This window comes from Ruditapes philippinarum, unplaced genomic scaffold, assembly GCF_026571515.1.
Source record: "Ruditapes philippinarum isolate M1 unplaced genomic scaffold, ASM2657151v2 ctg9024_1_1_1_1, whole genome shotgun sequence".
NCBI classification, from domain to species: Eukaryota; Metazoa; Mollusca; class Bivalvia; order Venerida; family Veneridae; genus Ruditapes; species Ruditapes philippinarum.
The window spans coordinates 5,666-22,772 of record NW_026867044.1 but is presented as its reverse complement, the minus strand read 5'-3'; the positions used below and the strand labels follow the sequence as shown (position 1 = coordinate 22,772).

The following is a 17,107-nucleotide window of genomic DNA, read 5'->3' as shown; positions in this document are numbered from 1 at the left end:
AGGGGATTTTCTAATAATATGAAAAAATTGTTGATATAAGAAAAATATATAATTCAATTGATAACATGGGATTTGACTGATTAATTTCACAAATAATCATTGTATATTATAAACATGAATGATATTGTCTTAAGGTCAACATTTTACTTGCTTCTGACGTGTTCCAATAGTTTGATGCATTGACCTGTTTTGAGTTGGTATATATACATGTACATGATGTAGCTGATTTGACTATTAACCCAAATAATTTAGATAACTATAAGTTGGGAATGCTTTATTGTTGATATGAAAATCATATAAATGTTCAATAAGAAATGCATTTATTTCAGGTGTGTGATATAACAAACTGTTGTGTGAGATTTTTAATGTGACATGGTCAAGACATACTATGATAGTAGTTGTTCAGTGTAAGTTCTCTTTAAATGTTTGTTTATAAGAAAACCCCACATTTATTTTATTGAGCTCTGGAAAATTTTGAAACACATATTTGACTTAGTAGTCAAATTTAAGAACAACACTACTGTCATGGAAGTATTTCCTGTACAAAAGCAGTATACTAGCTTTTTTTGCAATAAATGCTGTTGTTTTTTCCTTGTGTCCAGAATGATATGCACATACTATTAAGAAATATATTCAGAAAAACATTGAAAATTGTATATTTGTGCTATTCCTATTCTATTCTTCCCGATACATATATGAATCAAAAGCTCGGCAACACTGTTCATTTTTGGGACATTTTACACTATTCAAGTAATCATTCTGGGAAAACAGAGCTTGTGCATGATCTGAAATTTTTGCATATATGTTTTTTGCCAAGATCTACATCAAATAGAATATCATATTATCAATCTTGAAAAATTATTTCCAATCTGGTCATGTCAAAAGCCTCTCAGTGGAGTCCCTTTAAGTAATTCATTTATGACATTGACCTTTAGATGACTTATCATCAAGGTCAAATACTGAATTTAACTTATTGTCATATTGTTAATATTTATTTGTTTTGTGTTCGCATATATATTTATAAGAAGAATTCCTTGAAAAATATTTACCTCATTTTGACTGGAAAAGTACATATATTATAACAACCTTAGAATTCAGCCACCAGAGGCCATTAATGCTAAAGGTAGTAATAAGAGTATGAGTCTGAAGTTTACAATATTTATGATTTCTCTTTGGTTACAGAGAGGAACAGTTTTCCTTTTTGTATTTTATTATATTGAAAACTGTATAATTTGCTGTCAAGTTGTGTGTAACTAAATGTGTAGTACATTTTACATTATTTTCTGTTCTTAGTAATTAATCTATTGAATAAGTGTATAGGTAAAAGGATCTCTGGTAAAAAATATTGAAAATCTGAAAAGCACATATAATATGTCAGAGATATATAATTTTGTAATTCTTTAGAAAGGTCAAATATGTGTTCAATAATGTTTTAATGATGTATTTTGAGCATTTTAAATGTTTAACAACTGAAAAGAGTAACACTGAACAAACAGTCATGTGTTGTAAAGGTAGCTAAATGTGAGCAAATTATTATTTGACTTCCATACAAAATACTGAATTAATGTAATTATACCAATTGCCAGATAATTTATCTACATGTACATGGTCAAAGAGTACATGTAACTATTTGAGAACTGCAACAAGACATGTAAAAGGAAAGTCTGAAAAATAAAAATATACATGTATACAGGATAAGACAGCTCAAACCAGCAGTTTGTTATAACAGCAAAAAGTAATGAAGTTTCAGCAATGAAGTCTTCATGATGATGATAATGGTGATCCTATTTATAGATTCTTTACAATTATCTGTAAGAAAGAGGTTTCTGCTGCAGAGAAGAAAAAAAATTGATACAGGTTTGTCATTTTTTCAATAATAAATTTAGGTCTGTTGTTGATTGCATGCACAGTAAAGGTCTTTCCTTATCATAAGGTTCTAAGGTATGTCATCTTGTGGTAATTACTGATCCCTTAGTAATTAATTACAGTCATCAAACTTTTTAAACATGTTTACTGTAATCACTTGTTGCATGGTGCATATGTCTGAAGCCCAGGATTTTGTGACAAATATCATCATGTTTTACTATTAGATTATGTGGAAAAATGATTAATAAATGAATTACAGTTTTAGGGTTTTTCCAAATTTTCAACTTGCACCGATGTTGTTGTACATCAGGATTTTACTTTCTAATGTTTGACCTTTACTAATTCAAAATCATGACAAATGATCTAAAATTAAATTTCTCCTTTTCAGAATTACATTAATTCATTGTAGGACTAGTAATCATACAAAATATATATATAATTGTAAACATGTTACACTAGAAAATTAAAAAAATGAAATGTATGCTCATAGTGAAATGATCCATTCAAAAGTTAAATTTTCAATTATTTTTCTGAAAAACAATAACAGATTATGCCCTGCTTCTAGTTTCTTGTATTTGAACAAATTATGCTGTTTAATTGTTTTACTACACCTTGCTCCCACTTTGCAGTAAGAAGTTGCCCACTCTGTTCAAATGAAGCTGTCTGAAGTACCCAGTAGGACAATATATTATTTCTGGAACAACTTAATTGAAGTGAAGCTTACTATGTGAAGAAGTTATTTCTGTATGCAAAAGGAAACTTCAGCATACAGAATACCAATTGAGGTATAGTATTCCACTTTAAATTTTTACTTTTATCCATCTAAAAAAAGCATGAGATACAAAAAATAAGCGATAATAATTATTTTACTGACACCAGAATACACTATGGTTCTGCTTGCAGTTAGAAGTGATGTTCTTTTCTTGTATAGAAGCATTAATTGAAACCAATATTTGTCCTATCATTTAATTGAAAGTAATTGACAATATTCTTGTTTGTTTTTCAGCAGCATTTGTAAAGTTAATTAAGACTGAATATCACACCATCCATTGCTTTTGATTTTCTTGTGACCAGAAACTAGCATTTTACAAAGTGGTGTAAGCTTACTATGATAGTGCATGCAAAGATATGCTAAAAAATTATAGAAGAAATATGTCTTCGATTTTACTGGTAAATTGTAAAGTATGGAGCACATTGTTTTTATGATGTTGAATATATTCAGTGCCAGATAAACAATTACTTGCAACATGACAAATATATTTTATTTTCAGATATTTGTAGCTTCAGTTATGGGAGAACACAAGATTAATTGAACTGGAATCCCTTCAGACGTTGACAGCTAAATTCCGCAGTTTCAACTATAAATGGACATTAAATTAATATACATTGGTTTTATTTTATACATGTATTTGTTAATATTTTTGTTTTCCATTATTTCCCAATATTGTTAATTTTGGATAATATAATGCCACAGAAAACTTGTCGGTCTTGGAGTATGGCTGTTTAACAAAAACACTCCAGATTGTTCGTCAGAACAATGAAATTACAGTTTTGCTTGTTAATTTACTAATTTACATAAATATATAATTTTTGTAAGCATGAAGAAATTTGGAACATATCATATAATGAGTATTTGTTTCTTTTGCATGCAAGATCCAAATATATTTCATAGAGTGAACAGCAGATTTAATATTTTCATGAATGGCATTGAAAAACATATACAATGTATAACTTTGCCACAAAGTTGGTAAATTGAGGCTGCTATTTTACTGTGACTGAAAGTAGTTCAGATATGACGCCTTATTATGTCCGAGATCTATAGCCCATCATACAAGCCAAAGAGAGCAGATTGTTTTATCTGTGTAGAATCATTAATTTTCAATGTTCATATTTGAAAGTGATTCTGTCATATTTCCTGAATTTCCTTCATGATTTGCAAATATTAATTTTCTACTCTTTATTTATCACATTTTTCTGAGAAATAAATGTATTTCCCACAAAAGTTCTGTTTGTTTATAGGCTTTTCATCCTCATTCAAATAAAGTCTGGCTTCTTTTGAAATTATACTTTATTGTCAAATAATCTAAAAGTAATGTCATTTCTTACTGAAAAGCATGTTTTAAGTTATGGTGTTCAATTGATTTCTGCAGGACAACTTATGAAGGAAATGAAGTGTGTTGATAATTGCCATGTTAGTATCAAAAGACAGATTTAGTTCAATTTTGGCCACAATAAATTATTTTTGATGCAGTTATGCCCCTTTTTAGCTCGACTTTTTCTTTTAAAAAATAGAGGTATTGTTACAGTCATGTTGGCATTGCCGAGGTCATCCACAAACTTGTACTTTGATCATTACTTTTTAGCTCACTTGAGCACAACGTGCTCATGGTGAACTATTGTGATCCCCCACCATCAGTTGTCATGGGTCGTCAAAAATGTCTTTAAACAAATCTCCTCAGAAACCAAAGACTGCACAGTAACCAAACTTTGCAGGAATGACCCTACAGTTAGTGCCCTTTGAAACTTTTGTCCAGTGCCTAACTTGAAAACTAGTAGTTGGAATTCAAAACAACTTCATACAATGGTCAAGCAAAATAAGAGAAAGTGCAGTGTACAATAACCATTACTACATTTGCAGTTTTTATAGAGTTATTGCCCTTTGATCCATTTACTTGTCTTTCTGGACTTATTACAGCAGTATTTATAGAGTTATTGCCCTTTGATCCTTTTCCTTGTCTTTCTTGACTTATTACAGAGTAATTCAATAAAACTTCATCAATGGTCAACCACATTGAAAGGAAATGCAACATACAAAGACCACAACTTACTATCTTTAACTGCCCACAAACATAGCTCAATTCTTTTACAAGGTATTCTGTTACATCCTAATGTCCAAAGCAGTCTTGTGTGGGTATTAATCACATTTAGTGATAGTTCTAGTTTTTAACTGATCATACTTGACTTATTGTTTTGTGAGAATTTCTGAAACTCTCTGGATGAAATTGTGACATTGATAAGTCATGTATTCACAATCACTGAAAGTTTATCCCTGATGGAACACTTATTACTAGTATGCATATAAGATTTTTCTTTTTCGAGTTGTTTGAACACTATCCAATCTATATGCACATGGGTTAATGATAACTTGAATTTCAGATTGATAATAACTCTAATCCCCAAGCATGAGCATGTTTTTCATATGTCTTATAAGTAGATGAAATTATCAATGCTTAGTCATTGTTAATAGAGGTCTTGGTTACCTACTTCCAGCTTCTGCTTCAGTCAGTAGTGTACTCTGAAAATTTATCCAACTTTCAAAGTATTATTTTGAGGATATAAAGCAATTTGGTTTTTCGGTCTCAACTGAACCACTTGAGAAAAAATACTGGTTTTAAGTACTTTTGATAAACCGTGTTGTAATTGTTGGATGTCAATGATAAATCTCCCTGAATTAAATCATATGGCAAAATATTGCACTTTCCTTTGTACTCAGTCATTTCCACTTGAATATGACATGAACTTTTTCAAAAAAGTTGCAAAAGGACAGGAAATTTGGCCTTTCAAGTGATCACCAGCAATATATAGAGGATATTGAATGAGTGTAGGTTTAATACTAAATTTATTGAACGAGTTGAATAAAATAATGTGACAGTTTTTTAGTTTATAAATTATGGAGAGTAATTTTACTTTGGATTAAAAACAGAGTCTTCATTTTATCAGTAATGAATACAAGTGCTACTTATTTGTTGTAGATGTTGATTGCATTTTCAGGTTACCATAAATCATTCTGATAAGCACAATACCTGAGCTGGTCAGCTCAATTATCTAATAAATGTTAATCTGTTATATCAATTTATTACAGTTCCAGGTAACCTGGGGGCCGTTTTATCAACGCTCTACGACATGTCGTAGGCTTGTTTTTGTCGCAGACATGTCGCAGAACGTAAAAACCGTTTTATGAACGTTTGTCTTAGCCTACGACGTCGTAGAAAATGTCGCAGCTCTACGACAGGGTTTGGGCTGTCGTACGACGTTTCTGTGACGTCAAGACTGGCGATCACTGTTTACATGTATACATGCTCAGCACATTATTTTTATTAAATAACTTTTTCAGAATAAAAAGAAATCATATTTCAATTGTTTTTGTTTCCTTTTAATGTCAAGCGCTTATATAAGGGCATTATACATGCGCGCTAAGTATAGAAAGAAACAGAATATACAAATCTTATACCCTATAAAAATGTCTAAAATATCGTTCATTTGGAGCAAATATGCCCTTACGGTCATACTCTATTCTATTAATAATGAGTTCCGAAGATTTCTTCGGAAAATAGAATAAAAATAAATTTACTCACATCTTTTTTATTTCACATTTGGAAAATCATAATATTTTTACTAAATTTTACATAAGTTTAGATATTTCTTTGAAGAACACCCATATGGTATAAAATAAAGGACACCGGAAAGTTACCGTTTGATAATAGTCATGTAACATCAATACTTTTAGTACTTTGATTTCATATGTGACGTCAAAGCGCGCACTGGCTAGACTGTGTCTCGCGTAAATTTTGTCTACGACAAAGGCTGCGACGTCGCAGAAACACAACGTCTGCGACACGTTTCATAAAACGGTCGTACGACATTGTCGCAGACGTATGACACCGACAAAAAATTGTCGTAGACTACGACACGTTGATAAAACGGCCCCCAGATCTTTTCAGGTACTCTAAATGAATATATGACATTTTCAGGTCATACTCACTTTCTGTCGGGTTACTTATGCAATATCATTTAATATAATTTAACATTAGTCAATTTCAGTATACTTATCATTTCTTCAGGTATACCTGAACTTTTCGGGTTATGTTTTAGTATAAATAGTAGGTTTATTCTCAGAAAGGAAAAAGATTTTAGATTGAGTTTTGGATTAGATGGATTTTGATTGGGAGATGAGTTTGAGATTAGATAAGGATGGAGATTAGGAAGAAATATAGAAATGTGGAAAAGAAAATATTTCAGTATTTCAGTATTTCAGTATAATTCATCAGAAGTATTGTTTTTAATGTAAATATTTGAATAATGTTAAGTTTGAGTGTAACAACGTTTAATATGTTTGTGTGTTTGCGAATAAATGAATAAATGAAAAATAAATAAGTAGAAGTAGAAACTGTATTCGTATGTGTTTATTTCGGGCCTGCTGAATGTTACTTTCATGCAGGACTTTGTTAGCCAGACTTACCTCTCCAATGCTACCTAAGGAGAAGAGACTAAGTTTGGTTACAATAATACTATGCGAGCCTCTGGCGAGCATAATATTATTTTATTCAACGAGTTCTATAAATTTAGTATTAAATCTACACGAATATGATATTCTATTTATCACATGAATGAAATAAGAACGGTAAACTGTTATCAAGAGTTTTTTTGACGCACCTTTAGTTTTACGCTCACATTAGCGCGCTTTAACGCCATGTTTATAGCGCAAATAACGTGACGTCAAAGTGTTATTACACTAGTGTAATATCGTCTAGTGTAATATCGTTTTTTTAGATGGCTTTATTACACTCCTGCGCCGCGGTTTATGCGATAAAATGTCATATAAATTTGTCAGCGCAAGCGACCCTACAGTGCTTTCAGTGCTTTGATTTGAATAAAGTATCTAAAGGAAGCGATGTGATTTTTTCCCGAATATATGAGTGTGGTTTTAAGAGAGAAAAAATAAACAACAATAAGTTTGCAACAAAATTTTTAATACTTCTACGTAATTAATTTTCATTTTTAAGGCATCACTAGAAAGTTCATAAAGGATTCTTTTACTTGAGTCTAAAATTATCAAATATGATAAACATGATCATCAAGGAAAGGCGGCGTTCAATGAACGCAGCCCCCACCCGACCCAGTAATAAAAACCAGTGGCAAGGAGCCCAAGAGGACCCTAAACAAAAACAGGGAAGGGCATAAGGCAGAGCACGGGCAGGCAAACCACTACCAAAGACTAAATAATTAGAAACTGATAAGGAACTAAAAGAAAACAATTAAATGACTGAAAAATAGGCCCATAAAGTCAAAGGGCACAGGGGAAGGGGGCGTGAGAACCGGGGAGGGGGGATAAATAAAAACTAGGGGCTAACTGACCAAGAAATGAAAAAAAGTAAGTAGGGGGTGCCATGTTTCTCAATTTTGTCGTTTTGAGCGTTCTTTAGGGATTCTTATTTTCTCTATTTTACAGAAAGTAACATGATAAACTTTTAAACGAAAAGTTAATTCATTTTGATTTAATTCATTTTTATTTTTAGGCATTATATAATCATATATCATAAAGCGTATGAAGCACACTTTTATTTAAATCCAAAATTATAAAAATTGATTACGAAATAAAAAAAAAAGGTTGGAGGGAACGCCGTGTTTTTCTTACCAATTCGAGATTGTTATTTTCAGAGGGAAAATGATAAATTTTGAAACAAAAATTTCAATAAATCTATTTAATTCATTTTTATTTCCGAGGCACTCATAGAAACCTTATGGAGTAATCTTTCATTTGATACCAAAAATATTTGACTTTTTATAGAAATAAAAAACAAAGTTAGAATGGACGCCGTGTTTTCCTTCACTTTAGAGAGGCAACGGGTATTTTACCTGTCCGTACATTTCCGTAATAGAAGATCGTAAATACTCAGAGAGGGGCGGGGCGTCATGCATGACTTAAAATCGTTTAACTTTGTGAATCTACTTTTGTCATTTTAAACATGTTATTGTGTAAACGTACTGTTGTAGTTCTACGACTCGAAACACGTTTTATTAAATTATATTTTCTGTATTCGAGTTTTACATTTCATGTGTATTTTTCAGGTACAGATAGTTATCTACAAGTGTGTATTGTATGCAATGTTGTTGTTGTTCTCCATGTTAGGTCAGTTGTTAAGATTTACATGTAAACTTGTTATTTAAAAGCGGTTGCCTTCAATTAAAAGATTGCATTAAGAGGCATATCATTTGCTGTGCACGATAACAATCAAAAAAGCTAGACATACGTGTTCGCATTTTCAAAAGTAGTTTTCAAAAGGAACACAATACATGTCTGGAATTTTGGCAACGATCGCCCTCCATATTTTTATACGCAGACGATATGGTACTATTTTCGGACACTGTACGTAGAAGGATTACAACAAAGTTTAGATGACTTGCTCACATACTGTAGGAGATGGGGATTAACTGTTAACATTGAAAAAAACAAACTTATGGTTTTTAGAAAGCGTGGACCGTTGCGTGAAAATGAAAAATGGACTTACAATGACACAAATTTAGCTATTGTTAACACTTTCAACTATCTAGGTGTGGTGTTTGACTCAAATGGCAATTTTAAATATAATACACAGATGCTCGTCGGCAAGGCGCTTAAAGCTATGAACTGTTTAATGAATAATACTAAGGACTTTGATTTTACCTAAAAGACAACGTTGAGTTTATTTGATTCATTTGTTTCCTCAATTTAAGTTACTCTTCTGAAGTTTGGGGATTTACTAAAAACGAAGACATTGAAAGGATACATCTAAAATTTTGCAAAATAATTCTAAATGTAAAATTATCGTCCAGTAGTGTAGCTATATATGGAGAATTAGGACGATATCCATTGTATGTAAATAGATGTGTTAAAATAGTCAAGTATTACTAATAATTGTATAATAAGTAAAGTATATGAACTGTTATTAGAGGATTTATGTAAGAATAAGATTAACTGGTTTCAAAAGTAAAGAAGTTTTTATATTAACATGGTTTTGGATACGTGTTTGAAACACCGTTAACAGTAAATGAGAACCACTATATATCTCTGTTCAGTTGATACATTCACACAGAATTGGAGTAGCGATTTAGAGAGCAATAAAGTAGTACATTTATATAAACATTTAAAGCACCAAATTGAATACGTTATGCTGAGTATTTGAGTATCTTAGGTAGAAAAAATTATAGATCTAGTATTACCAAATTTAGGATATCTGCACATTGCCTAAGGATTGAAACCGGACGATATTGTCAGAATAGAATTGAAAGAGGTGAAAGAACATGCAATGTATGTCAATCTAGAGACATTGAGGATGAATTCCATATGATTTATGTGTGTCCCTGCTACAGACTTATAAGAAAACGTTACATTGATAAATATTATTATGAAAGACCATCTATGTTTAAACTTACCCAGTTGTTGTCAACCTGAAATGAAAAACTGTTGAATAATTTACTTTGTTTCCTAATTTGTGCATAAAGAATTAGGCATATTTTTTTACAATGAATAATCAATTAATATATAATAAATAAATAAATGCTCAATTTATTGTCATGTACGTTAAGAATTTCATGTGAAATGATACTGATAAATATTCTATACCTTCTTTTGTCATATGTACCACAGATACTGTCATTTTCAATATTGTATTATATTATCATATCGTTTGACTTTGACATAAAAATGTATAATTATGTTATGGATGAGGAGCGAAATGCTCAAATCTAAAATAAAATTCATATTCTGTTATGTTCTGTAAAAAAGAAAAAGCTTGTGATAAAGACAATATATAGTATGAAAATCTGATATATTGATGGCCTATTCTCCTGAGTTGCAAAGCAAAAGTATTCCAAACTATAACTCGCATTGAGAATATTCCAACTGAAATATAGCGCGGGATCATTATAACAATGTTTAGTAGCGGCTATAGAGTAATTTCAATGTGTTCTTTCATTTCAAAACTATATAAAAAGTTATGTTATCTTGTCTAGAATCTGTTAAATATAAATTCTCTTCAAGGTGGATTAAAAAAGAACAGATTGTCTGATTACATCTTTCGGACGTTTCCCCAATGACAGGGTCAGGTGACTAGTGCATTTATGTACTTAATATTCATAAATGATTTAATAAATGCATTAGACTGACTACAGTAAACACGTTTTTAAATTTGACTATACATATTTCGGATGATTAACATGTGCTACTGCTTCCTTTTATCAAAAATCGTTTTCAAGAACTTTAAGATATATATGTTTCAACTACTATCTACAAAACAGATACTTCCACAACACCATAAAAACAAAACAAAATGTAATTCAAATAATGGCAATAAATTAAAATGGTATTTACGTACTGATAAAGAAGTTTGCAAAGAATATTTACATCTCGGAGTTCTGTTACAAGTAATTTAGACTAAGTAAAAGTGGTGAACGAGAGCTGCACAATTACGAAAAATATTTTTCAGATTATCTGACTGTGGAGTACATAGTGACGGATAACATCCTTTAAAATCAAAACATTTGTATGAACCTGTTGTTGTATCTAAGGCACTTTATGGCATTGAACTTTGGAATGTGCCATCACAGTCACAAATACAGTTATTAAATTGAGCATATAGACAATGCGTTAAATATATTCAACAGATACAAAAATACTTGGAATCAACCAAATTGAATGTCTTATAGATACAGTAGGGTGAACGTTTCAGTTTACACGCAAAACGCACGCTCTGGAAAAAACGCACGCACGTTACATGCTATACGAACGAACGTTATACGCACGCTATACGAAACGAAATACGCAGACGCACGTAAAACGATATACGCTAAACGATATACGCACGCTAAAACGCACGCAAAATGAAAACGTTTCTAAACCTTTATTAAAATATGGTAATCATATTAAGTTTTTCACAACTTTAGCTACATGTAGATCGTTTAGCGCTTAATTTTGATTAAATGATAGCTATAGAAATGTATTTTAAACGAGTTTATTGTTAGAGCTGAAATGCACTCAACCTAGCTAGCACCAAAATTATTTTTTGTCACAGCCTCAACAAATGATTTTAAAAAATATATTAATAAGCTATCATGCGCTAATATCGAAAGAAAATAATTTTATGCGCAATCGGGTAAAGGTCAGGGAATCGCATTGTAACATGGCCAGCGATTGGCTGAAAAAAAGTGCAGGGAAAACCGTATGAATCACTTTATACTATCTGTGAGAGATTAAGATTAATGCCTAGATGTCCTACAGACTTGAATAAAGAACATACTTTTAAATAAAAATCATGCAACATTTCTCTGAAATTGTTCACATTGTTCTGACTTCTTGACAAATTTTGACAAAGAGGAAATTTTCTTGGTTTAAATTGTAGGTTTCAAATAAATAAATAAATAAATAAATAAATAAATAAAAGAATAAAAGAATAAGTAAATAAATAAATAAATAAATAAATAAATAAATAAAATGAATGAATGAATGAATGAATGAATGAACGAACGAACGAACGAACGAACGAACGAACGAACGAACGAACGAACGAACGAACGAACGAACGAACGAACGAACGAATGCATGAATGAATGAATGAATGAATGAATGAAATATTGTAACACTATCATTTTCATTTATATCTTCCTTATTAATCTTGCAGACATTAAGAACGCACGTGCAAATTTCCCGCCACAATGCGTAAAGTTGTGTAGAATGAGGCGAGCAATATCTTATAATATTCCTGATCATAATACGTTCTTAAGCATGTTTTATGTATTTTCTTGCACACAGGTGTATCAATCTTTTCAACACCTATCTGTGAGAGATTAAGATTAATGCCTAGATGTTCTACATACTTGAATAAAGAACATACTTTTAAATAAAAATCATGCAACATTTCTCTGAAATTGTTCACATTGTTCTGACTTTTTGACAAATTTTGACAAAGAGGAAATTTTCTTGGTTTCGAATAAATAAATGAATAAATAAAAAAAAATTAATTAATTAATTAATAAATAAATGAATAAATAAATAAATAAATAATTAAGTAAATAAATAAATAAATAAAATGAATGAATGAATGAATGATTGAATGAATAAAATATTGTAACACTATCATTATCATTTATATCTTCCTTATTTATCTTGCAGACATTAAGAACGCACGTGCAAATTTCCCGCCAAAATGCGTAAAGTTGTGTAGAATGAGCGAGCAATATCTAATAATATTCCTGATAATTATGTTCTTAAGCATGTTTTATGTATGTTCTTGCCAAGATGTTCTACAGGCTTGAATAAAGAACATACTTTTAAATAAAAATCATGAAACATTTCTCTGAAATTGTTCACATTGTTCTGACTTTTTGACAAATTTTGACAAAGAGGAAATTTTCTTGGTTTCGAATAAATAAATGAATAAATAAAAGAATAAATAAATTAATAAATTAATAAATTAATAAATAAATGAATAAATTAATGAAGAAATAATTAAGTAAATAAATAAATAAATAAATAAATAAAATGAATGAATGAATGATTGAATGAATGAATGATTGAATGAATGATTGAATGAATAAAATATTGTAACACTATCATTAGAATGAGGCGAGCAATGTCTAATAATATTCCTGATATGTTCTTAAGCATGTTTTATGTATTTTCTTGCACACAGGTGTATCAATCTTTTCAACACCTATCTGTGAGAGATTAAGATTAATGCCTAGATGTTCTACAGACTTGAATGAGGCGAGCAATATCTAATAATATTCCTGATAATTATGTTCTTAAGCATGTTTTATGTATTTTCTTGCCTAGATGTTCTACAGACTTGAATAAAGAACATACTTTTAAATAAAAATCGTGCAACATTTCTCTGAAATTGTTCACATTGTTCTGACTTCTTGACAAATTTTGACAAAGAGGAAATTTTCTTGGTTTCGAATAAATAAATGAATAAATAAAAGAATAAATAAATAAATAAATTAATTAATTAATTAATTAATTAATTAATTAATAAATAAATAAATGAATGAATAAATAAATAAATAATTAAGTAAATAAATAAATAAATAAAAAAATGAATGAATGAATGAATGAATGAATGAATGAATGAATGAATGAATGTAACACTATCATTATCATTTATATCTTCCTTATTAATACAGAAATAAAGAACATACTTTTAAACAATTATCCAATACATTAATACACGCACGTGCAAAGTTTCGCCAAAATACTATTTGTTGTTTAGAATGAGGCGCGCAATATCTAATTATATTCCTGATATGTATTTTCTTGCATATTCTTCCTGTTGCTTATGGTCTGTAGGCCTCTCTAAATATTTTTACATGAATTTATAACAGCTCTTCTGGCTACTTTATTGTATTTGCAATTAACAAAACGTCACATTCCTTTCTGATGATGTCTGTTTGTACATGCGTAATCTGTAGCAGACAGATGAGCTTTCCGTTACTAGAAATACTGACAGAAGCATCATTCTCGCAATTCAAAATGGCATTTCAAAAGGTTTGGCCCATGTAAGAAAAAATATTTAGACCTATTAAAATGACTAACCTCACAACATAGGCAGTTGGTATCTTCACACTCAGTTCAACACCTCCCGCATGGAAACTGGGGCTTAATACGTCTCGAAAGTCCCATTTTTTCCAATTGATTGAATGGTTTAAAATTTTAAATACACTGAGTAAGATAATTTAAATTCCACAAACTTTAAGCAAAATATTTTTGAATGTCAATAATTATTAGTATGAGAACTAACAAAAACGCACTTTGTATATATCAGAAAAGAGTGATTTTATTTCAATGTTTTGTCTACATTATATAGCATCTGCGTAAAAAGTGGCATTCTGTGTATTTGTCATGTATTTGTCAAGTAACAAGGATTATCGACATTAATCCAAGTGACATTGCATACACCTTGGTCCGTCAGTGACAGGTAGCCTTGTACTTACCTGGGTAACGTGCAGGATGTTGTTATAGGCAGGTAGGGGCGTCCGTGTCGACATGACACGACGGTTCTTAAAAGCTATTGATATCCAATTAATATGTGAATAATGAGACAATCATATGAAATAAAGAGGCAATAAAATCATTACAGAATTTATGCAATGTTACTGGCAAAATTTCAAATTCTGATATTTTTGGAATCCCATCATTCATTTCATTTTTCATTTCATTTCGTTTCGTTTCGTTTTGTTTCGTTTTATTTCATTTCATGTCATTTTTTATTTTATTTTATTTTTATTTTATTTTATTTTATTTTATTTTATTTTATTTTATTTTATTTTATTTTATTTTATTTTTATTTTATTTTATTTTATTTTAAAATTTTATTTTATTTTATTTTATTATTTTATTTTATTTTATTTTATTTATTTTATTATTTATTTATGTGGCAGAAAGATAAAGCGTGAATTACGCTGAGGCCGTTAAAATTGCGTGACTAATTGGAGATTTTATTGAGTATATATACAGAAAGAAAAGACTATTGCGTTACCACCTATAAAATAATGACTCACCGGCCAACATTTTGATTAAAATAATGATTCCTAGACAATATTTTATATAGAATAATGTCTCCTCGGTCGATATTTGACCGGGTCATAATTTTATATAAACGGCACCATTAAAAAAAATGACCCCAACCTAATCCTTACATACATACTTTATAATGATCAATTCAACGTTTTTAGCGACACAAGATCAATATATTTAGTGGTGCTCTGAAACTTAAGAGGACATGTTCTGAAAATGAAAATTTAAATAAATGTAATTGCACTTTATGAGAAGTCATATTACCAAGTTTGCGTTAAAAAAATCGTTACGATAAAAAATATGAGAATTTTTGTATCACATGTGCAGGTCCATTGTAATTTATTGTAAATTGCTGTATTTATGTTCATGAAAGATTCTGTATTAATTTGACAAAATTTTTATTTCCACGCTAACAGAACAGAGCAGAAAAGAAACTTTATTTTCAGACTTGTACAAAATACATCGTCTTACAAAATACAATCAATTAATTAAATATATTTAAGGGACGTCCGTGGCCGAGTGGTTAAGGTCGTTGACTTCAAACCAATTGCCCCTCACCGCTGTGGTCTTCCTTCACCAGTAAAGCTATACTGTGTCGGTGTGACGTAAAACCCAAATCAAACAAAATATAGTTAACTATTTTAGCAGATTTTAATTTGTTTAGCGTATAGTTAAGCGGACGTTGCGTCATTTGTTATTTTATAAACGTCAATTTTTTCTGAAGAAGACTGAACGTCGAAAGCGAAAGAAAAGCGTTTGTTTTCATTGAACTGATTATACAAGTTTGTATTTAGAAATATAAAGAGAACCGTTTTCTGAACTGAAGATTCGTTTGAATGTTTCAGATCTGTCATACTAGCAATGGACTTTTGCGCAACTGGTGCATAATTAAATAATTGATTTGAATGACTGTCTTACTAAATGCTGGCGCCAAGGGACAAATGATAAACATGTTTGAATTCGATAGATCCATAATGTTACTGTGTGGGCCGTTAAACACTACAAAGTGTACTATGTAGGTAACATTTGAGCCAAATTCTATGATTTTAAAGCTGACTTTAAGTCACGTACTCGCAACTAATAATAAATCTGTATAAAGGAATTAGTATAATGAATTTTAAAGTGATTGATTTTAGAATATAATTGTTCACTGGCATTAATTTTCACAATTAACAAATTTATCCTTTTAATGTTCTCTTCATCCATAAAACGATTGGGTAAAAAATGCCTCTGCATCAGAAAAGGCGTCAAAACATTTAATCAAAATAAATTAAAGAAGTTTGCATTGATAAAAACAACGGGTTACATTTAGAACTATTTTATGTCAAGATACATTTTCTACATTAAATATGCATTTATATATAAAAAGGAGAATTAGATTAATATTTTTTTATTCCCGACGTTCTGCGCCGGATTCCATCCACAATTCAGAAATTTTACTTTACGCAGAATGCAGTTAATGGATTTGATTAAAAACTTATTTATTAAGGTACAATAGATAAATAAGATGTATATTCACTTGACACCCATAACTGAACTGAACATATTTAATCATATTAGGTATTTTAATATAGTAACTTGGAATATATCGTTTTCGTATTCCTTGAATACGTCACACTACAAAATGAAATGATATTCATCCTCCAATGTTCTCTTTTCACAAATTTCGCAAAGCATTACCAGTTAGTCTTTCAAATGCATTTATTTTATGCTAACCATTGAAACACTGGGTATTATTTGTGAAGTAAAATCCATATTACGCATAGTAATTATCACTCACACCATGACTGATACAGGTATCTTTGCCAAACTTGTTAGGTGTACGTGTAATGTTTAATCCGTATATTTGTAAGTTTACTTAAAATGTAAGTGCTGCATTTTGTTCACTATAGCACATTTCTCATTTAAAAT

The 17,107-nt window shown here is 30.2% G+C and overlaps 1 long non-coding RNA gene across 1 annotated transcript; it reads left to right on the top strand.

Annotated features, from left to right (window-relative positions):
* The first annotated feature begins 1,699 nt into the window (after window positions 1–1,699).
* On the top strand, window positions 1,700–4,475 carry LOC132734616 (uncharacterized). The gene is made up of 3 exons (XR_009626347.1): window positions 1,700–1,857; window positions 2,496–2,651; window positions 3,138–4,475. It is a non-coding gene; the product is annotated as an uncharacterized LOC132734616 (long non-coding RNA).
* Window positions 4,476–17,107: the final 12,632 nt, after the last annotated feature.